General features: G+C 38.9%; 2 long non-coding RNA genes across 2 annotated transcripts in view; one reads left to right on the top strand and one right to left on the bottom strand.

The window, feature by feature from the left end:
- The window catches only part of LOC145217803 (uncharacterized), a 186,833-nt gene that overhangs the window by 5,031 nt on the left and 158,692 nt on the right, over positions 1-23,110 (top strand). The gene's annotated exons all lie outside the window — the stretch shown is intronic.
- LOC145217801 (uncharacterized) lies at positions 6,265-6,615 on the bottom strand. The gene is made up of 3 exons (XR_013857500.1): positions 6,551-6,615; positions 6,368-6,486; positions 6,265-6,297 (listed from the first exon to the last, which is right to left on the bottom strand). It is a non-coding gene; the product is annotated as an uncharacterized LOC145217801 (long non-coding RNA).

The raw sequence follows: 23,110 nt of genomic DNA, 5'->3' as shown, positions 1-23,110 counted from the left end.
TTGATGATTAGGAACTAATTTGCATTTTTTTTCAATTTTATATTATTTACTACTTTCACTGTTGGTTTAGAGGTCTCGTTCTGCGCAAGTCTTTTAGGATTTTTGTTCATTCTTGATCACTGTTTTTCATTCCCTAATTCAATAATTCCATATTTCTTCAGTGTTCTTTTTACCTACATTCTTACTTTCATATATGTTCAGTGTTCTGTTACCTATTTTTTCCAGTTCATTTCTGTGTTGCTATGCTGCCACTTTTCCAATAAACAAACACAAAAAACATTTTACAAACATCACTTTATTGGGATGTAGAAACAATCGAGTCTCTCACAGTACTACCTTGCAAGTCATGAATTTCATTTGTTGTGGTGGTGTCTAAAAGTGAATATATGTCAGAATTTGCTGGCAGTGGTTGAGGCAATGGCATATTGTAAAGGCAACAAATATTGTGCAGAATGAAACAACACATTGTAATTTTACAAACTTGTAGAGGTGAATAACATAACCTTCCTCCTCTGTGATCAATAACTTTCCATCTGTGTTTCAAAACACCAAATGCCCTAAACAACAAAGCTTCATTATCATTATGTTAATGTTATGAGATGCAAGACAAGTGTAACTTACTTCTTTATAGTTGGCCGTGTTTGTTTGTGAGCCTTATTTATACTTCTGTTGTGAAGGGATACTTTGATGGCTAAGAGTTGTCATTAACCCAAGTTTTTATGGATAACCACTGTCACCCAGCAAAATGTCATCGTGATATTTTCCATCCTCAAAATCCTGATACACATTTGATTGTCGAAGAATGAATGAATCATCACATGAGTCAGGCCACTTGCATACCACATCCAAAAATACCATATTGGCGTCACATATAGCCTGCAAAAATAATTTGAAGTCAAAACCAATTTATGGCAAGGGAAAAGTATACAACTTGCCTGCACATTAATGGAATGATAACCCTTTCTGTTGACAAAGAGATGTTATTCCTCACTTGGTGCAATTATGGAAATATGTGTTCCATAAATGGCACCTATGACGCCAGGAAACCGTGCAATTGAATAAAATTGTTGCTTTATCATTGTTGAAGACACCCTGTTTGGCATGTGGATGAATTGATGTCGTTTTGAAATCAAACTATCTATAAATCGACTTAGTACTACACTGACAGTTGGTTGTGAAACGTTAATATTGTCCTTGGCTGAATTTTGAAAGTTTCCCGATGCCAAAAGTTTTAATGCTATCAAAACTTGATCATCAACTGTAAGACATCTTTTACTGGCACTCTTTGGTTTTAAATCTTCGTGCAAGTGGCTGCACAAATCCATTATCACAGCTTGGGCATTCGATATTCTGAAATTAATTCTAAATCCGACATTTCCAGGGGATTTTGTCTTACCTTTTTTCGTTTGTATGAGCGTTTAGTGGCAAAATAGACAGCCATTACTTGCTGACGCAGCTGTACGGCTTTGTCCGGGATAATTCGGCGTTAGCGAGTGGTCTGAGGTCCTCGTTAGTTAGCGAGGAGTTTAGCGAGGCGGGGGTTCGTAATATCAAATCTTTACTTAACGAGGTCGTGCGTCAATACCGAGCTCGCTAAACTTAGCGAGATGTGTTCGTAATGCCGCCCCAGATGTAATTTCTCGATTTTGGAATTCAGTTTTTAACATCCCAGTGAGAAGAGATGATCTGCACCCTTGGTGACAGATCAGCCTGGCAAACAAATCACCAGAGAGCAATTTGAGTTCAACACATGAAAGTGAACCATATTTTTTACGTCGCAGTGCCTCCATTTTTTTTTGCACTTCCATCTTTACAAACTTTTTTGGATAAATTTAAATATATAGTTTTGGGAAATTTGTGGTCTAAACATGTGATCACAGATTTAATTTGATTCACATATGTTTGTGCCTGGGTAGTTGTTGTTTTATTCCTGTTTCTACTTCCCATAGTTATCAAAGCATTTTGATATGTATCCATAATGTCATTCAATGCTTCTATTTACAACATTGTTGAGCCTTTTGGAGCCTTTTTGTATCTCCTTGTGTTTGTGAGCAATGTGGCTTTTTATGCCCGAAACTATCAACTTGCAAAAACAGCATTGGTAGCCTGAAAAGTTTTTGTAACTATCCAACCTTCTCCGTTTTGCAAAACTATCAGAATAAAAATCTTCCTTTGGAAAATCCTTATGTTTTTTCTATGGTGCGTCATATTTGTGCACGTTTCATGGCAGAGTGGACATAGCCTTCTTTTTCTGGATGAAACGGACCTAAAAGTGAAAATAAGTATATTGCACTAACCATTTACTTGCTTTAATACGAAAGGGATATTTGTAACAAATCTCAAGGAATACAAAGTAGAAGATTGTTTCAAAACAATAAATACTAACCCTACAGAGGAAAGCTGGAGGCTGGAAGAATGCGATTGCTGATATCTACCTTAAAAAAGTTAATTTTTTTTAAAATAAGTCCACAAAAACATTGTTAAACATTTCACAATTTACCTATAGGTTAATGGCGATCGACTTGTAGAGGTTGGGACTCTGCTTTGCACAGCTCTGGGGCTGTAGTGTGGCTTTCTCCATTTCAAAAATTAAAATTATTATTAATTTAGTTATTGTTTGGCATCAGTTAGTTATTTCTAAACAGTATTACCTATGGGTTGATGGCGATCGACTTGCAGAGGTTGAGACTCTGCTTTAAAGAGCTCTGCGGCTGTAGTGTGACTTTTTGATTTCAAAAAATCAAAATTATTATTATTATTTCTGAACAGTACTTATGGGTTGATGGCGATCGACTTGCAGAGGTTGAGACTCTGCTTTGAAGAGCTCTGCGGCTGTAGTGTGACTTTTTGCTTTAAAAAAATCAAAATTATCATGAATTTAGTTATTGTTTGTCATCATTTAGTTGTTTCTAAACAGTATTACCTATGGGGTGATGGCGATCGACTTGCAGAGGTTGAGACTCTGCTTTGAAGAGCTTAGCGGCTGTAGTGTGAGTTTTTCCTTTTAAAAAATCAAATTTATTTTAGTTATTGTTTGTCATCATTTGGTTATTTCTAAACAGTATTACCGGTGGGTTGATGGCGACTGACTTGCAGAGGTTGAGACTCTTCTTTGAAGAGCTCTGCTGCTGTAGCTTGACTTTTTCCCTTCAAAAATCAAAATTATTATTATTTTAGTTATTGTTTGTCGTGAGTTAATTATTTCTAAACAGTTTTAGTGGTGGGTTGATGGTGATCGACTTGCAGAGGTTGAGACTCTGCGGCTGTAGTGTGACTTTTTCCTTTTACAAAATCAAAATTATTATTATTTTAGTTATTGTTTGTCATTAACAGTGGCGGCTCGTGCCTAAAATTACTGGGGGTGCTGCTCCGAGACTGTGTATTGCGTTTCTATGGAAAACTGACACCGTAAAACACGTGACTTTGCAACGCAATTGTTTTTTTAACAAACGGACTTGATTTTCTACCGGCCAAATAAACTTTAACAGGCTTCCCAAATATCGTAATTTCACCCTGTGACAAGTCAAATTGTGTTGATGCCTTTTTTAATTGAAATTGGAATCTGTGATGCCAACATTATCCATCTTCTTACTTAAATACTGATCGCTTTTAATACACTTTCACCTTTTCCTAAGTTTAGCTGCAAGATTGTTACAGTAAAGGGCTATGCAGACATACGCGTTAAACGTCAAGCGTCTGGCGTTGGCGATGTGACACAAGCGAGAAACGTCGCGTCTAGCGATAAAGGGTTACACACACGCTACGCGGTAGGCGTCAAAGCGGACGACGGTATATGCTGCAAAGGGGTATTGTCGTGATGCAAAATCTGCTTTATTTACACTGACAGCAGTTAAAATGGATAGAATTGACCTACTGCTTTTGTTATTGCTGGAACAGCAATTAATTCTTATCATGATACTTGTTCGCAACATTATTTACCCAAGAAGGTAAGACATATTGTACTATCAAAGTACCTAAATCAGTTTGTTAAGGATTTTTGTTTATGTGCAGAGTATGGGTTCGTCCAATCTTTCAGGACAGAGAAGAAATGGGTGAGTTCAACTTGGTGAAAAACATGCAGGATGATCCTGAAAGCTTTCACAAGTACTTTAGAATGGATGTGCAAACTTTCTATGAACTACTGCAGAAAGTAGAACCTTTGATCAGCAAAAAGGATACCCACTGGAGAAAATCAATTTCATCTGCACAAAGACTCGCAATTACGCTAAGGTGGGTTTTACTTGTTTGTTGATTAATGTGCAAGTCCATTATTTTATTATGACAACATTTATAACAGGTTTTTAGCCACCGGGGACTCTCAAGCAACCATTTCCTTGAGTTACAGAGTTGGCCATTCAACTGTGTGCCAAATCATCAATGAAACTTGTGAAGCAATATGGTCTGTATTGCAGCCAGAATACCTTAAACCCCCACAAAGTTCAGAAGAATGGAAAATAATTGCAAAGGAATTTGATGATTTATGGAATTTTCCAATGTGCTTAGATGGCAAGCATGTGGTCATTCAGGCCCCCAAAAATGCTGGGTCTGAATACTTTAACTACAAGGGAACACATAGCATTGTATTATTGGCTGTATGCGATGCACATTATTGCTTTACCTTGTTAGATATTGGTGATTCAGGCAGACACAGTGATGGGGGTGTTTTTGCCAATTCTGAATACGGTAAAAAATTTATGAATGATGATCTAAATATGCCTGCTGCTGAATGTATTCCAAAAACCAATATAACTGTCCCTTACTGTATTGTGGGTGATGCTGCCTTTCCTCTAAGACCCAACCTAATGAGACCCTACCCAGGAAAGAGACTTCCTTTTGATAAAAGTGTTTTTAACTACCGTTTATCACGTGCCAGAAGGGTCATTGAAAATACCTTTGGTATTTTAGCCACTCGCTGGCGAATATTCAGAAGACCTATTATAGCAGAGCCCCAAAAAGCAATTGCCATAACAAAAGCTGCCTGTTGTTTACATAACTTTTTACAGATAAAAAGTAGACAATCTTTGGTAAATGAAAGAATGTATTGTGCACCAACATATGTTGACCGGGAAGACAGAATGGGAAATATGATATTTGGAGAATGGCGATCTGAAATTCAAAACTCCTCAAACTTCCAACCCATAGGTAGAATGGCTACAAATATGTATGCTCATGAAGCTGCTCTAATTAGGGACACATTTAAGGATTATTTCTTGTCAGAAAATGGCAAACTTCCATGGCAAAATAATGTAGTTAATCGAATGTAAGTGGATGCATGCTTGTACTTTTTAGCTTCATGTGTATGGAGTTTTTATGTTCTTCAATACACCATTTTCATGTATGCTACATGACCAATTATGGAATGTAAGTTTGCACAGAAAGAAATTATAATGAAAAAAAAAATAAAAAACAGCAAATTAGTCATTGGAAGGTTTAAATTTCTTTGACAAATACTGCATTATATCACTCATAGCTTCATATGCTATGTCTGTTGTCATGCTTTTCAAAGTGTTAGCAACAACATTTCCAAAGTTGATGAATTGATCATCTTCTGATGGGTTTGGTTTCAAGCCTTTAATTTCTTCTACTGATACCATATTCTTTGCCAGTTCTAAAATGTGGGACATTCTGCCAGAAAACATTAAACATGTGGGCTTACACACTTTCAAAAAGAAAGTAAAACAGTTTCTTGTTAGCAGATATGCTCCATTTAAAAAAAAAATGGTTCCGTCATTACATGCTGCCCCCGCCCACGTGCTGTTGTAAACATGCCTTACGTTGTTTTTGCATTGATTAACTGTGCCCAATCACACAATCAACCTACGCACTGCTGCTGGCCTTCTTTTCTTGTCGCTAATTTGCCCTCCAGCTAGTTGTTCGATCGTGCGCACACAACGATTCGTTCAAAAATATCCTTGCATTTTCGCTTATTGTATAATTGTGTTGTTACTGCGTTTCTGCTTCTTCTTATTTTACGTACTGAATTACATTGTAAACATTGTATTGTATTATTACTGTTTGTTTTTTTACCGTCCTACTGCATTACCTCGTAATTTTGCCCCAGCAATCACTTTTCCAGGTGACTGCTAACTGCTAATTGCCGATCTTCGTTTTTTTTATCGTTATTCCAAATAGACGATAATGGGTCAATGACTTGGCGGCCAATGATTGGCCTTTTGTTGACCTGTCACGTAGTTACTTGTTGTGCAATTTTCTTTGTTACTGTTACACGAAATCGTGACAAATAAACCATTGAATTGAATTGAATCTATTTTCATGTAACATTTTTAAAATGCCTTCCTACAACATAATATGGGAAGATCATTAATGACAACAATACAGCATATATCAGTGGCCTAATTTTGCTAACCTCAAACTCTATGCGATCTGAACATTTTCGTTTCTTAGCTGGTCTAGATGAAGTACTTGGTGTAGAGGTAGATATGTTAGGGACAGAGGGATCATCTACAACTTCAAGAGTAATCATTTCTAAACATAAAATCAAAAAACACACATAAATCATAAAAAGTACATGTTTAATGATTATTCATACCATCGGTTGTGTCTGCATCATCTTGTGTAAAATCAAGAACTGCAGGGCTTGATGGAACATTACCAACTGTCCTACAAAGTATGCAATTTTTTTTAGCAGTGTACAGTATTAAACAGTAGCAAGTGAATAATGTAACATTGTCATTGATTGACATACAACTTGTGCCTTAAATGGTCATTCAAAAAGGTGAGTGCATCGTAATGTTCCCAAGTTGATGTGGCTGAAGCTCCTGCACCACTTTTTTTGGAACTCTCTTGTTTCTTTTTTTCTTTCAAAAATCGGTCTCTTAGACCCTTCCACCGTTTCATACAAACATCCACTGTAACATATGTATGTATAGTGAATTCGTAGAGTTATGTGCATGCTCTGCTAAGAATAATTAAACTAACTTACTTGATTGACCAGTACATTGACTGATGTTCTTCCAAACGTTTTCCTTTCGCTTGCTGTCCTTATAGTTACAATGCTGAGCATCGTACATACAAGGAGAATCGTGTACCATTTGAATGAGCATTTCGTTAAAACTCCATTGCCATTGACTACATGCAATCAAATACAGTATACTGCTTATAACAAGGTTTCTGCTGTTACAAGATACTTTAAATGTGAAGTGTCAAGCGGAAAAGTTAAATCTGATTTAACTCTGACGCTTCAACTGAGAAAATCGTGCCGTGACGACAAGCGCGTCGTCGTGTGTGAATGGTACTTCGCTTGTCGCCTAACGCAAAAACGCGACGCTTGTCGCTTAACGCGTCTGGTGTGAATCCCGCTTAAGAGAACCATACCTCCACACACAGTTCTGATACAAGCTGTATCATCAAATAAGAAGATTTAATAACGAAAAAATCATTAAAAGATAGGCTGGTAGCCAATGTTAACTCAACCCCCTCATACTGATCAACATCTCCAGTAACAGCCTACTTCCTCCCCACAACGTGCGTTGTTTCTATGAGGACACTTAGGTGCACAATGCATTGTAGACTTCACATATCCTATGTCTTCTAGGTAAATTTTGTTTAGGGTTTCTTTTGTTAATTCTTTTTTTCTTCACACATTTGGAACCACCAAGACTTCATGTTATCATATAAGTCGCTTGCAAGTGTCAAAGTCAGCTGGCGCTCATTTTCGCTATCTTGTAGTTTAATAGCTAAGATGCATATCATGAAATGAAAGTTCATCATTGAAATGTTTTAACTCCAACACATTCAACCTTATTCTTCCAAAATGAATAAGGAGTACCATAACGAAACTTTGCACCCTTTGAAACAATAGCACTGTATAAAATTATCGAATTGATTTTTTTGGCTATTTTGCCATTTCGCTAGTAAACAATCATTTGATTGTTCAGTATGTTTTAACTTACAGTAGAAATTGTGATTGGATGATTGTCAGCTCCAGTATTAATAACAGAAACTTCTGCCGCAAAAATGTCTTTGAACTGTCCCTTATCATTATCAGTGAAATCTTGATCAGCATTCTCGATACGCGTACTACTGTTATTATAACCTAAACACGGACGCTAATAAATACGTAATTTTAAACATTAAAACATATGTTCCAAAAGTTCACAGATTTCGTATAAACATAATCCAAACCACCCACGACAGAAAAATGCTAACTGCTCCAATTGAGAGCAACAACAGAAACAAATGGAAAAAAGTAAACGTTCCCGAGGTAAATAACTCACCTTTCTGACACCGACCAAATCTGACCCAGCGTCTGCAAACAGTAAGCATAGCGAGAATGTAAAGCGATACTTCAAGAAAGTTCGTAAAACTTCGGAAGTAGAAAATCCTAAGAGAGTAAAATTGGTAAATATAAGACAAGCTTGGACATGGCATATGACTTATTTGCGTCTTAACGTAAAAAAGGGTTGATTATCTTGTTGCGGCCAAGGGTAAGAACTGCTGACTTAAAAGAGGATTTATTTATTTTTTCACGCCAGACCATTTCAACAATGAAAGAGGAAGACCATTTATCGTAACCGCTTCTATAGCATTATGCTTCGTGTCTTCTGGGCATAATTGCAATTGGACATTTACGAATATTGATGTTTTGGCAACTTGTTACAAAAAAATCTTAGTCTTGTAGTCAACTAAACATGAATTGTGATTTTAAACCGCCTTCGAGCCCCTGTGTGGACAATATTAGAGGTCTTTCTTGGTTATCTCGTTAATCGGCACTTATAACAGATATTTTGTGAGCATCTGATAAAAGAGCTCCTAAATAGCATCACTCTCGCCTTCAAGAAAGAAAGTTGTTGTGCATGTTCTCGTAGGACGGCTTCTTTTGCTATATGATAGACATTTCACTAAAGCAGACTTGGACAACTAATTTTTTTTCGTTTTTTTTTAATTAAAATCAAAGTATTTCAGTTTTTACAAATTAGATTGAAACCAAGGCACTTTAGTTTACACAAAATCGGAATTTATTCTCATAAGCACAAGAATAGCGAAGATTTTAACACCAGGATTGGCACGATTAACATGGTATAATTGGTCGGCGTGGCTTTTCCAGTGATTTGACAACAGCGAAATTCAAATGGGCTTAGCACGACAAGTTCCGTGATCACAATAAGCTCTGGAGTCAATTCGTAGATAGCTGCATTTAACACATCTTTGTCGAACTTTACAACACCGAAACATCTTTTAAGAGACGAATTTCATCTCGTCTGGTTTTTCATGAACGAGTAGACATTCTTTTTGTGTAAAATCGCTTGCCGTTGAACTGGCTCGTAGTGTCCGGGCAACCTTCGCCACTTTTTTAATCGTAGAATGAACCACAACCCGCTTAGATACATGATTTTTTGCATCATAGAGTAGCTTGGTATTTATGTTTTCCAGTGCGTGCACGATACACAGTTGCATACCCTTCGGCAGCACTAAAAGTGAATCAAGGTCTACATTAGGTTCTTGAAATTCTTCCTTATCGCTCATAAGGAAGCCTTCATATTTACGAGCGAAAAGTCAACGACTTTTTTCATTGAGCAAGCGTTGTCGCTTATGACACGTCGAACTTGCCATCGATTTGGTATCGCATGACAACAACTTTATATATGTTGGCTCTATTGACAGCAGTGTGTCTTTCGGCGAAATGTTCACAACATAGAAGTTTCGTCGTCTTCCATTTCAGCTTTGATTCTGTTCATGACTAGCTTCTGTGTGAAGGGTGGGTGGGTTTCTTTAATCGTTTGTCGATGAGGTATCGCATAGTACTCATTAACTTCGCCTATCAGTCCCCGAAAGTTTGGTTCGTCAACAATTGAGATTGGCAATGTGTCACAAGGGATGCTTTCAGCAACAGCTGGGTTATTTGCCTCTGTTTCGGGTGATGTTTGAAATATGTTTTCGCAACATCGTTGCAAAAATGGTCTGTTATTTTTACTAGAGATTTTTGCGAGGCTTGACTTTTTGACGGACACGGACAACTGCCATCATGTAGTCCCTTTGCTTTTTGAGAAGCTTCCTCAGCTTTCGCATCCTGGTATTTTCGGTTTTACTTCGGGTGCATGCACGACAAATGCGCTAGCCAGTTGGACAAGGAATTTTGGAAACCCTTATACTTGTTAAGTTTTTTGTTCCTTTTCTCACACATAGCAAACATTGCGCCTTTGGGTGTTCTGGATCTGGATCTACTAATTTAAATAAGGGCGAAGCTATGTGGAAGCTGTTTCTCACCTATACCTAATTTTTTTTGGAAACTATGTTTATTTTTTGACTTTAGTGTAAACCTTTTTGTAAATAACTCGAAATTTGAATGAACTTTCTCAATTGCTAACAGAATCAGTCAGTAAATTAAAAAGTAGGAATATATATTTCGCCTAATAATGGCATCATCAGTTCCTGAAAAACGCAATAAATCAACACCAAGAATATCAAGAATGTAAAACAAACACAATGTTCTAAGCAAAGTTCAAGTATGGGAAAAGTCAACAATGCGAGTGTCGTGAAACACAAAAAACGTTGAAAACCTTGCAAACCCAGCAACGCCTGGGAAACCTTAAGGTAACACCTGTGAAAACCTGACAAGACCTACACCGTGGACAAAATCAAAGAGAAAAAAGGGGGGGATGTGGTTTTGAGCCCGGATGAGGTATAACGTCGATATACGTTTTAACACCTCAGCCCCCTTCAAGGTAGCCGCGATGGACTTAATGACAAAATGCATTGCGATATTGGCAATGGAGACTGAGTGGTTGTCACTTGTAATGATGCCCTTTTGCTGACGGTAAAGTACATTGCCATATTGGACAACAACAGCATCGAGAGTGTTATGAAATCGACCAGGCACTTGCGACCGTTGTCGTCAAAATCAGATTGTCGCTGTAATGCATCGGTAATTGAACGCTGGATAAGATCTTTGCCGACGCTTGGGTACAATGCAACCACATCGGCTGCTACAACATACTAATCTGATTTGAATCAGATTGTGCATTGCATTTTTGCCATTTGATCAATTCCTTTAAACAATGCTGGCTGTCTTGGCAGAACTCCTTTACTTTGCACGAGCAGTATCTTTGGCTGATGGGCTTCAGGATGTGTTCCAGCAATGCTGTGTAAGGTGAACAAAAAGTGTTCCCTGCGGATTGTAGCAGACGAATAGGTATCTTATCGACACTGCACTTCATATAAACCAGTGGTTCTCAAACTTTTTTGACCGCGACCCAAATCTGAGTTTTATGAACACCTCACGACCCAAACCTTAAAAAATTTCTGATATGCATGAAATAGAAAAAGACGCAGACAACCATTTGTAGTACACAGTTCTATGAAACAATGAGTGGTGATTACAAACAAATGATTTATATATTTAACTGTGCTGTTCAATAACGAGACGTACAGCAATTTCGAGGCCACGTCGTCGCCGCATAGGGGTCTGGCCATGTAAAAATGGCTGCAGGCTGAACGAGCTTGATTTGTTCGACAACACTGCATAACACAGCACACATTGCAGCTTTACAGCACCATGATCATTGATAAAAGTGAATCCCAAATCTAAAAATTTGTCATTGTATGAATGTGGTTGGGTGAGGTGACTTTATTACTGCATTAAGTAAATTCGTTTGTGTTTACTTAATTCAGTAATAGTTCGTTTGGGCTGAATTGAATTACCGTAGCGCGACCCATTATTTGACACTGCGCGACCCATATTTGGGTCGCGACCCATACTTTAAGAACCACTGATATAAACTGTCCGTGTCGCATTGGCAAAACTATACAAGTTGCCTTCATCAGGGTAAATGACACTGAATGTGCGTAGTATAGTGCCCGATAAACAAAGGACAAAAAGAATTAAACGCAAGCACTAGCAGCGCAACATAACCAATGCGGGATAACGAATGATTGGGCCTCTAGTTTTTGAGCAAGTGCCTGTAGCAAGCTGAAAGCATCACGTCTGTTTTGATGTTCATTGTGTTGCCCCGATGGTGAATAAATAGTAAAAATAAATAGTCTTCCTGTAGTCAGACTCCCGGGCCACAACAGAAGCCGCATCGAAATCAATACGGTGGCCTTGTTATATGGCGTGATTGGAAAGGGCCGACTCTTTTTACAATAAAAATGATGTCATAAACTTGAATGAGATTGCTGGCAGGGCGGTCAGGTGTTTAACCGGAGCCCGCTGCAGGCGACTGAGAGGATGTTTTGAAATATTCTCACAAACCTCCAAATGGCAAGACACCACCGAAAGGCTCCATTAAAGTTGCAAAAAAGACTCTTGTACGCGCCCGAGGTAACCGACCATCCTGTTCGTGAACCCGCGTCACCAGAAGTCACGAAACACTGTGGAACTTCAAAAATCGGAACATTGGAACAAATCGATACACTCAAAGGCAAATGGTAGGCCTGATATTTGCTTTTGGGCGCGTCATTTGGAAGGTGGTCAGTAGAAAAGTACGCTTCGAAATCTCACGTGGCGCGAAATGGGAAGAACTTTAATGCAGTGGGTACGTTAATACACACAGCCGCAAGTCCTTCCAACTCCATTGGTGAATTATTTAACCGCCCTCCCTCCCTAACCACTCCCATGCTTCCTACACTTCCCACCATTCACTAAAAGGATGGGAGCAAGCACGGCATGGATAAATAGTGGCAATTTTTTTCACATTCTTAAAGTAACTAAAGTGCCGCTTGTAGAGGTGTAGGACTTTCACGGACTTTCGCCTGACACTGCGCCACACCACAACCTCGTAGCCGAATAACGGAAACACGTTAATGTTCATGCCAAACCACACCTCCAGGGACGGGAGATCCGCCGTTTTAACCCCGGGAAATGTTGATATATAACCCCGACGCTGTTCGCGTACCGTTCACAGTATTTAGCTGCGTCCTTTTCCATATCATGAAATTGGGAGGGCCAAACAGCGGAAATGGCACAAAATGTCAGTAAAAAGCCTTTTGTTGGTGTCACGATGTAGAAGGCCTCTGTTAACGGTCAGCGATCCGTGTAGAACGAAAATAAAAAATTTTATGTTTGTGATTTGCACCACAACCCAACCACTGTCAGGGCGCTCCTTCCGGACCAACTCGAGTCTATGGCCGCGGCCATCAACTCCTCAAATCTCCCCGCTCGCTGTGTTGCGAAGTACGAACCCGGGCGACATGTCGCACCTGATGGGGCGGCAGGGTTGGGTTTTGCACGTTTTTCACCAACACCTGGCATGATCTTCTTTAATCGTTTTCTGTGAACAATAATCAAGTCTGTAAATACCCAACGTTCACTGATAGATGTCTATTGCGCGGTGGATGTGTGTACAAGAAACAAACTAACCGTTTTGGGTCGCCATAATTAGGAGCAGGAGAACCGCCTTTTCCATCACTTGTTCGGGATCTAAACTTAGAATCACAGCAAGTGTCTGCGGATATATTCCCCTACACGCGTATGCGTGAACATACACACACGTGATCTTTCAAAACGTGCTAGATTTCTATGTAACAGTATTTAGTGCTTGTGTTATTTCTCACGCCTTTTTGAAACTCACGCTTCTGTTTATTGGTGCCCAATAACAAACAAAAATAAAACATACATACGAACACACACAGAGAGAGATTAAATATTCCCCTTACAAGCCGGTTTCACTTGCGCGCTATCGGACTGACCACCGCCAAAATTTAGACTTTCAACACACATTTTTCACTTTTTCATGTCTATTGCACACCGGTAGTGTAAAAGAATTCAACTTGCCGTTTTGGGGCGCCCCCGTCAGGAGATGACCGGTTGCTGCTTGTTTCATTACGTGATCGGAAACTAAAACGAGAGGGTCACATTTGAAATCATCACAATTGCGTACAGATACAAAAGTTTCTGTTCAGGAAGGATTTTTCGGTAGATGTCATCTTTTTCATTTTTTTTATCGTTCATATCAGAGAGTAGTCGTTCAAAGTATTCAAGTGGCTTACCTTCAAGATTGCTGTGCTTTGAATGCAAGTTGCGAGCAAGTTTGGAAGATCTCATAGCGTATTTGAGAGAATTTGGGAGCACACCAAGCAAGGGCTGTGGTGATTGTTCACACCACGGCGCTTCACCAAACACGGTGTTGCCTGGGATTCCCTCTGTGACACACAATTTATGTACAGTTTTTTTTTTATCACAGGTTAATTCATTAGTAAACGAAAAACAAGGCACACGCTACAAAAACTTCCTAAAATTGTATTTTCGGACCTAAGGAATAGTAAAATTAAAAACGAACATTTGGGATGTAGTCACTTAAAAAAGTTACACAAAATACTATAAAAATGCATCAACTAACAGAATAAAACTGCTAAAACATGTAAATTAGATAGATATAGCCGTTCAAAAAAGGTAACTTTTGGGGGCCTGTTGGGCTTGGACAACTAGACAACATGTGTGTAAAGTTTAAAGCACTTTATTGTGACCAAGTGGGTAGAATAAACCACCGTTAAATGTCAAAAAGAATGCTGATAAACCGATTTTTGGACCCTTAAGAAAGGAGACGCATAATAATAGTAACCTAGCAGGACTAAAAAAGCAGTCAAATTTAATTTCTTTTACCTTGGCGTACCACTTCTCATAAATGTAAACCTCCAGGTAGTTTTGTTTATTGATCATCAGGCCGTGCGCGGTAAATTTCTCGCCACCAAGCACTATTTCCACTGTCGTCTCGTGTCTCTGTACAGGCAAAACCCACGTTACTGACAACCAAACTGTAACACAAAGCCTTTTGGGCAGTATTCTGTATAAAATTGGTTAGTTAAAATCAAATTTTGTTCCAAATTATAGATTGAGTTGTTCACTATGGGTAAAGAAATCTTTACCCAAAATCGTTTGGGTAAAATAGAGTTGTACTCTACCCAAACAAATTGGGTTGCTGGTGTAAATAGTATTGGTTGGTACTGTAGCCAAACAATGTAGGATTTTTAACCTCTTCTCACCATGTATTTTTAACGCTTGCATTGTTTTTTTTGTTTTCAAATGAAACATTTACTGACACCAAACACTTTAACTTACGTTTACTCACCATAAACAATCGCATTAAAGTTTCAATCGAAACTTCAAATGATTGGAGGGAAATAATACTATTTTAAAAAAACTTTAATATACAATCCAAAACCCACTGAAAAAAACAAACAAACAAAACTTGCTTTTAACTAATTTCACGCTCAGTCGCCCGATGGTTTTAAATTGCGTCATGCTTGGCTGACCGCCTGCGCTCAACTGCCAAACAAAAAGTGCGGGAATCTAAACTCCCTTGGGTGGGGCTTTTTCTTTTACCGGTACCTGTGCCTAGCCCTAGCCTAAAGAGATTAATACTTCGGCGAGCTTAGTTGAAGTGACGGAATTAGACAGTAGTGCGACTGTTGATTGAGGCATTCACAGTTGGACTGATTTTACCCAAATTGTTCTGGGTGGCTTGGACCTTGGACGACGACCCCAGAAAGAGGTTAAAGCTTGGAAGTAAGTTTCACATTAGTTTCAATAAAGACTTTTTGCGAAAAGAGAACATTTTAGTATTAGGCCTATGTTTTGTGACTTTGTGAAGGTACCAGATGTGCTCGTATGGTCGTGCTGTTTTTTTTTGTTCATATCACACATGTTGCCCTCCACCAAGCGCCAAGTCATGGCAAGCGGCTAACACGTCTTCCCGCGTGGAGAAGGGTACGACGAGTTTGATTACTTCTTCAGAAGCCTGAGTAGCACAGTCATCGTTAATGAACAGCATATTATCACGACATGTTAACTTGCTAAAAACACTCATCTCTTAAATCGACTGAAAATACCTCGGTCTGTGCTTCACCATCCACGACCACATACGGAAACCCATCATCTTCAGGAACACGGCTCAATGCGTCGGCATTCGAATGTTTGGCTCCCGGTCGGTGAGACATTTCAAAGTGGCAGGCGGCCAAGTGTTCTACCCAACGTGCGCACTGACTATACAATTCGCGAGATCGCCAAAGCCATCGTAGCGGCGAGTGATCTGTTCGAGGAAGAAAGTTTTTGCCCAACAAGTAATAATGAAAAAGTTTGGTCGCAAAAATTACTGCTAATAGCTCTTTATGGGTTGTGGAGTAAAACGTCTTTCCGCTTTACTCAGAGTTCGACTTCCGTATGCTACCACGTGCTCCTTTCCATCGATTACCTGTCCAAGGACACAACCAACAGCGTTATCGGAGGCATCGGTATCTAATACAAATCGCTTTGTAAAATCTGGATAACGCAGCACAGGAGCTGTGGTAAGCGCCAGTTTTAATGATGAAAACGCTTGTTGACATTGATCGGTCCATATAAAACGGCAGCATTTTTCAGTTAATTTATGTAAGGGAGCAGCAATAGATGCATAGCCTTTTACAAACTTGCGATAGTAAGATGTTAAGCCTACAAATTGACGCACGTTTGAAACTCCTCGGGATCGGCCATTCTTTTACAGCACGAACTTTATCGGGATCACATAAAATACCTTGCTTTGAGACAATGTGACCGAGGAATCGCACTTCATCTTTAAAGAGGTCGCATTTCGATGGTTTGAAGGTTAACCCAGTGTTACGGTTCGTAACAAGGCATTTATGCCAAAATGACAGTTTGATGACGTCATAACATTTGGGTTCACATTTAGTCACTTGCGTCATTGCAATCAGAATGTTTTAGCCATGGATACCATAACGGTCTTACATCGCGGTCTATTCAACCTCGTATTTTGAAAGCACGGTCGTTTACTCGCACGCGATGTTCGCTAACGGTATCGTAATGGAATTTTACATACGCTTTTTCAATCCTGGACAAGACCTTATTTGGTATTGGTCCGGCGCTGTACGCTTTGCCGCCATTCTCTTCGCTGCATTTCCGGTTGCTGGGCATCGCCTCGTCCTCTCTTGTAATTGAGTAGATCGCCATTTCTCTAAGTAATCTCTTTGTTAAGATCGCACGATTTTCCAAGCTATACTGACATTTTCAAATTTTGGAACGTCACACCACAAACACAACATCCAAGATCGAGAGTCATAAATCCTTTCGCTCATTTTCTTTTTGGCATAGACGTAATTGTGAGTTAAGCGCACTGTTTAAAACGACTTTAACTCTTAATTGCTGTGTAGAAGTCAACCACCATAGGTAACAACAGTCATTACAGTTGCCAGTCAAGTAAATAGCAGATCTCTTCCTCTTGTGCATTTAGTAACAGGAAATCATTTCAGAGTGAGGCTAAACTATGTGCATCCTGCATAAATGCTACTGCTTCTCACTGTAAAGCTCGTCACAATTAGTCCGTTTGACTTAAGGTGCAGCCTAAAAGCGTACATAAAGTACATGTGGTATTGCGTAAAAAACATTTAAAATGACTTAAATTTAGACCTGCATTGGTATGATTATGTTGTCAAAGTAATATAAAGTTAAAAGTGGGTTGGTTGCATGATGACATCATGTCTGCACAACATTTGTGCTGCGAGACGGTTCTAATTCTACCAGTGTTGTATTGTTTCCACAAAAATGAGTGTCTGGTCTAATCATAGCATAAATATTAATTTAAAAAATATTTGTTTTTCTGTTGCGGAACCGGTACATCAAACTTTGTCCTATGTTTAAGATTACACACACACGAGTGGTTATGGGGCTGTCGTACTAAGCAAAAAAAGCTCGGTTGTTTTGACTAAATACCTTGTTGTGTGCGTCAAAATCGCGTGTTGGTTTCATTACTTGATTTTGTTTTTCAGCCCACGCCTGAAGAACTGTTGTTGTTAACTGACGTAGTGCATTGGTAACTCTATAGCAGGGGTATCCAACTCTTACACACCGCCGTGCCAATTTTGTTTTCAAAAAATATACTCTTGTGCCAACGTTGGTACTTTTTCCAAACCATGCTTTAACCAGGGGTCCGCAAATACTTTTTGGCGCGACCCTAAAAAATAGTTTGAAATTCTCGCGACCCAAGCATTTTGTTAGCATGTAAGTTTGTGGAAAATCCAAGCAACCAAATATCAATATTGAGACTGCTTTTATGCGCTATTATCACATAAAACAGTAGGTAAATGAACGTATTTATTCTACAAATGATAACGGTGGGCTCTGTGTTTAGCACACAGGAAATCAATTCGAGGTATTTTTTTGTGAGACGGCAACCCTAGTCTTGATATGTATTTGCTTTTAATATAAGATAGTGCAGGAAACGCATGACTGCTTGCACAGGTTCGCTCAACTTATTGCATTGTTACGTAGACTGTATTTAACAGTTACTTAATCATATGTAACAAAGCAATAATAATAATTAAAAGGCTAAAAAAGCCGAAGTTCATTAATACTGTAGATGCGCACTTGTATTGATGGGAAATTTTGAAATATTTCGCGACCCAGACTGGAAGGTCTCGCGACCCACTATTTGCGGACCCCTGATCTATGAGAGGCCACACCAGTTACATCCGTTTATAACAATTAAATTACATAAAATATTGAAAAAAAGGTGTGAAACAAGCGTCGCGATTGATTATTAAAGCATGTCGCTTTTTAAGTATAAGTTATGAGTGCCATTATTTTCCTCGGTAAAAATATGTTTATTGCATTGTGACCGTAAACTTGTAATCACCATAGTCAAGGCTTTTAATTTAATTCTAGACTAACAAGCAAAGAGCGAATGCTATTATTGTGAACGAGTAACTGAATTGCTTCCGGTATGACGGGAACCCTTAGACGTCTGCAATCACGTAACAAGTTGGTAGTTTGGTAAGAGAAGGCAAAACAAACACATGAACTTAGTAGGGTGATAAAACTCGTCTTTAAAAGGTGGATTGTGATTATCTGAACTTTGATAACGTAACTTTGACCAAAGACTAGTAACACGCCAGTGGTCTACCTAGCTGTACACGTGGCCAACAGAAATGCAAACCTTTGCAATTCCAAACTACTGCAATGTGTAGACTAATTGCAAAAAATTCCAACATCAGTTCTTTAATTTGTTTTGGCAAACATCGCACGCACACAGTTTTTTAGCAAAGTCAATTAAAAACCCTCGGTTGTCACGAAAACGCAATTTCCATTTTACAAAATTGTCTGCTGCAAATTGTCTTATTCCTTATTTGTGTCAGGTTTTACCGCATCATTAAATATTACACGAAAACAAATGTCAACCGTGATGGCGGTGTCAAATTTCTGGTGGTCGCATCATCAGTTGTACACGTTTATCAAGCTATAAAAAGCTAAAAGCTTTGCTGGTAAATGCACTTACCTTGTTACAAACAAGAGCTACGATTGTTGTTTATCCGTTTGGATGAAAAAGGGCGAGACAATATAGCTTTTAAAACATTTCTCATTTACTGTCAAAACATGAAAGCTGCAAAATTGGTCGTGATATTTGTCACTTTGGTGCAAGTTTCCCTCTGCCAAAGATGCAAACTCGTCACAGAAAAAAACGTACTGTGAGAATGAAATTGGAGCAAATGTATAAGGTAAGTTATTTTGTTCATTTGTTTACGTGTAATTACTGGTCCCCGTCATCTCTAAAGGAAAACCACGAAGCTGCCAAATCATCAAGTCAGCTTCACCATACGCTACCAGTGGCATATATTCACTTCAAGATTCAAGTGGATTTGAATACCAGACATATTGTGACATGGAGACTGATGGTGGCGGGTGGAACCTGGTTGCTTCTGTTCACGAAAACAACGCACAACCAAATGGAGCGTGTACAACCGGTGACAGATGGTCCAGCGAACACGGAAACTCGGCATATCAGCCGAAAAGTGAATCTTGGGAAAACTTGAATATATTTGGAAACGTCGTTGAGGCTACCGATGATGATTTTAAAAACCCGGGATATTTTGATATTGAGGGCAAAAACGTAATGATTTGGCAGGTATGTGCGTACCAGTACCTTTATATTACACTGATTTATACTCTAAAAGATTTTAAGGTTCCAAATAGCACACCTCTAAAGGATTGGAAAGCTTCATCGCACTTTCGGTACTGAACAACGTCCAACTTTCTGAACAACTTCAATGGAAACCTCTACAACTTGTACAAAACCTATTATCCAGTTGTGTCACGTCAATATACCTGGCCAGGAGATAATGGTCCAGCAGAACCTGTTGTGTTTGACAAAGGCAACGACACAGTTCTGGTTAATCAGTTTGGACCAAACGTTTTACCTCATTTAATATCAGGATACATTCAGGTTAGAAGTTAATCGTTTAGGCAACAAATACAAAATATTTACGTTTTGTTGCCTATGACCAGTTTCGTGTGTTGAATGGAGAAGGAGGCGCCTATGCTTTGTGTCCTGGGATTAAAGTTCGTCCAACCTCAACTGTCTTGGATCAACAGGATACAACATTGCTGACAAGTACTGCGGTGATTTCGCAGCATGGTCCTACAATGGATATGGCACTCATACAGAATGGAGTGTAAGCAAACAGCTACCGTAATTTTCCGTGTATAATGCGCAAAATTTAATTAATTTATTGTCCTAAAATCTGGGGTGCGCATTATGCATGGGTACAACAATTTTTGAAGAAAATCTCCCTCGAAATAAAACTTGAAATCACACCTTTCTTCTTGTTTGTTGTCAATCGCGCATCACATTCAGCCATCCTGCCAAACACACTTAGTCAGTAAAATTCATAATTGATGACACTTCGTTTGATGCGATGGTGCAATCCTTGATGGTGTGTTATTGTCAAATATTGTTTGTTTTTTAATCTCCATCGCAGACCGGATATCATGTGGAGGCCGCCAATACAGTACTAGTTTAAAAATCAACACCTATATGGCGCTTGATATTCGAACTCGGCGGCGGAAATTCGGATCCGATGCGCAGAACGGATGCGCAAGACACGTCAGCTATACAAAGAGCGAGAGTTCAGTTCTCTACCTATTAGTTTCAATTCACAGTTTAATTAGCAGTTTCATCAAGATGGCTGCTGTTCACTTCAAACACGCTCCATACGAACACAATGCTCTTGTATCAGACGCTTACTCGATCACCTGCTCGTTTGCTGTCACAATGTACCCTACACAAATCCGAAACATTTCTTCGCTATCGAGTTTGCTAGCGCATGCGCAGTGATACCGACCGGCAGAATAACATCCGGTTATTCCCAAAGATGCTCTTTTTTCTGAAATAATTTTACGTTCACGGACTTAAGTAAGAGTCAAAGTTTGGGTGCGTACAGGCTTTTTTCCAGCATCGACATGCCATTTTTAGGGTGCATATTATGCATGAAAAATTACGGTAATTGAAAGTTCGTTTCTTATTTTCTACAAGTAATAAGAATCCATTTTCCATTTTCTTCTGTAATATTTTTTCAGTCGAATCTTTCACAATATTTTGTCACTTCAGAAGACACTCTCTCGTTACAACCCCCTACTAATATCGTTTTTTTTTTACAAAAGGACATAGTAAATCTATCTGACAATACTACACGTCAATGCGTACTCTTGATCCTGTAGTTTAGACTAACTCTAAACTTTAGAGAAATGTGTTGCGGCTATTTTGTCTTTCATTTAATATTATTTCTCTCATTTTGTCCACCCATTTCGGTGTTTGCGTTTCATTCATTATTACAAACATGACCCTAAAGTTAAGTGAGAAACTTGGTATTATTGTCAACTTCATCACAAAAATACTTCTGTTTCACAATATCTTTCGTTTTTTTTCGGAACAATAAACGGAAACACGAAACAAAATATGACGCGATATGCATCGTTGATTTGTGCCGTCCAAGCAAGTTAAAATATACCACTGTCACAATTACACCGATTCTTTAAAATCGTTTGCTGTAGATTTTGTTGTTGGTGGTCAACAATGGATTTGCTTCACATGCAGCAGACATCAAGTCAAAGGAGATGTGTCACCCTAAGCATGGAAAATGATTTAGAACCGTTATTTCTCCGTTTGTGCCATTCAACCACCGGCACCCCAAAAAACAATCTTTGATTGATTCCCTTTTCAAGAAAAAGATAAGTCTGGGTATGGTACGAATCAAGGGAAGTTTATCTGCAGAAAAGAGTTGCCAACTTGTTACCAAACATCTAAATGACTTCGGCTTGGATTTTTGAAGCAAGTATTTGGCTGTGTAACCGACGGTGTCGCGACAATGGTGAAATTTGAAAGGTTGGCTTGGACGAGCACCAGCAGTGTTTTGCTCATGCCCTCCATCTAGCTGTGTGTAATGTGATGTACACAATAACACAAATCCTCGTTAGTAGCTGATGACACATCGAAATATTGAAAGATTATCCAAATTTTGTGAAAGAGTCCAATGATGAGTTTTCTGACGACGGACTGGGACAGCTTTGACCTGTTGTCAGCAAACCTTTGCCCATTTCGCGCCAGGAACTATCAGCTGTGATAGAAAAGGTAAGAAAACTGGCACAAATGAAAATCCCCGCTGAAAAACGACAAGCTGCAGTCTTACATAAAAGAAGAAGGTAAGGGCAAAGAACTGCAATTAAAATTAGACAGCAAAACAAGGTGGAACAGTTCTTGCAAATGCTTCGTGCCTATTTAGAGGTGAAAAACGAAGTCGCTAAGGCGCAAATTCATTTCAACCTCAGTATTTCTATTGGTGTGGATGAAATTACCCAACTACAAGAACTTGTCAAAGCGTCATTAAAGACAATATCTTCGCGAAACGCCCCACGTTTGACGGCAGATGCTACATTTCGGTTTATTTTTTGTCAATTGGAAAGAGAAGCCACGCCGATTTGTACACAAATGCTAAATGCAGTCAAAAACAGGATTTCTCAACGCCGTAATGCTGAAATGATAGAACTTCTTAAACTTTTGCACAACCCTAAGCTCATGTACGATCCAGAAGAAACAGTTTTTTTTTGCGATTCCTGCAAAAACTGCTTTGTTTTCGGCAGTAAAAGTCAGAGTGGAAGGAAGATACTTTTTCAAAACCTAGGTTCCTGGAAATGCTTTCCTAAATCCACCTTCACTGAAACTATCTTTCTCGACCTGAATGTCAACTTCTGTTTCAGTACCCCAAAGCAAATTGGAAATATGACATTCTGAAAGTTTTATTCTGGTGGTTGTAGCTTTCATTGCACATCCCAATTGCATCATATCTAAAACTGAGAGACTTTTTGTAATTACATCTTCTCTCAGCACACATT

The sequence above is a fragment of the Phallusia mammillata genome, chromosome 3 (genome assembly GCF_965637545.1).
Source record: "Phallusia mammillata chromosome 3, kaPhaMamm4.hap1.1, whole genome shotgun sequence".
NCBI lineage: Eukaryota > Metazoa > Chordata > Ascidiacea > Phlebobranchia > Ascidiidae > Phallusia > Phallusia mammillata.
Note: the sequence above shows the minus strand (reverse complement) of the source record. Positions and strands in the feature narration are given on the sequence as shown.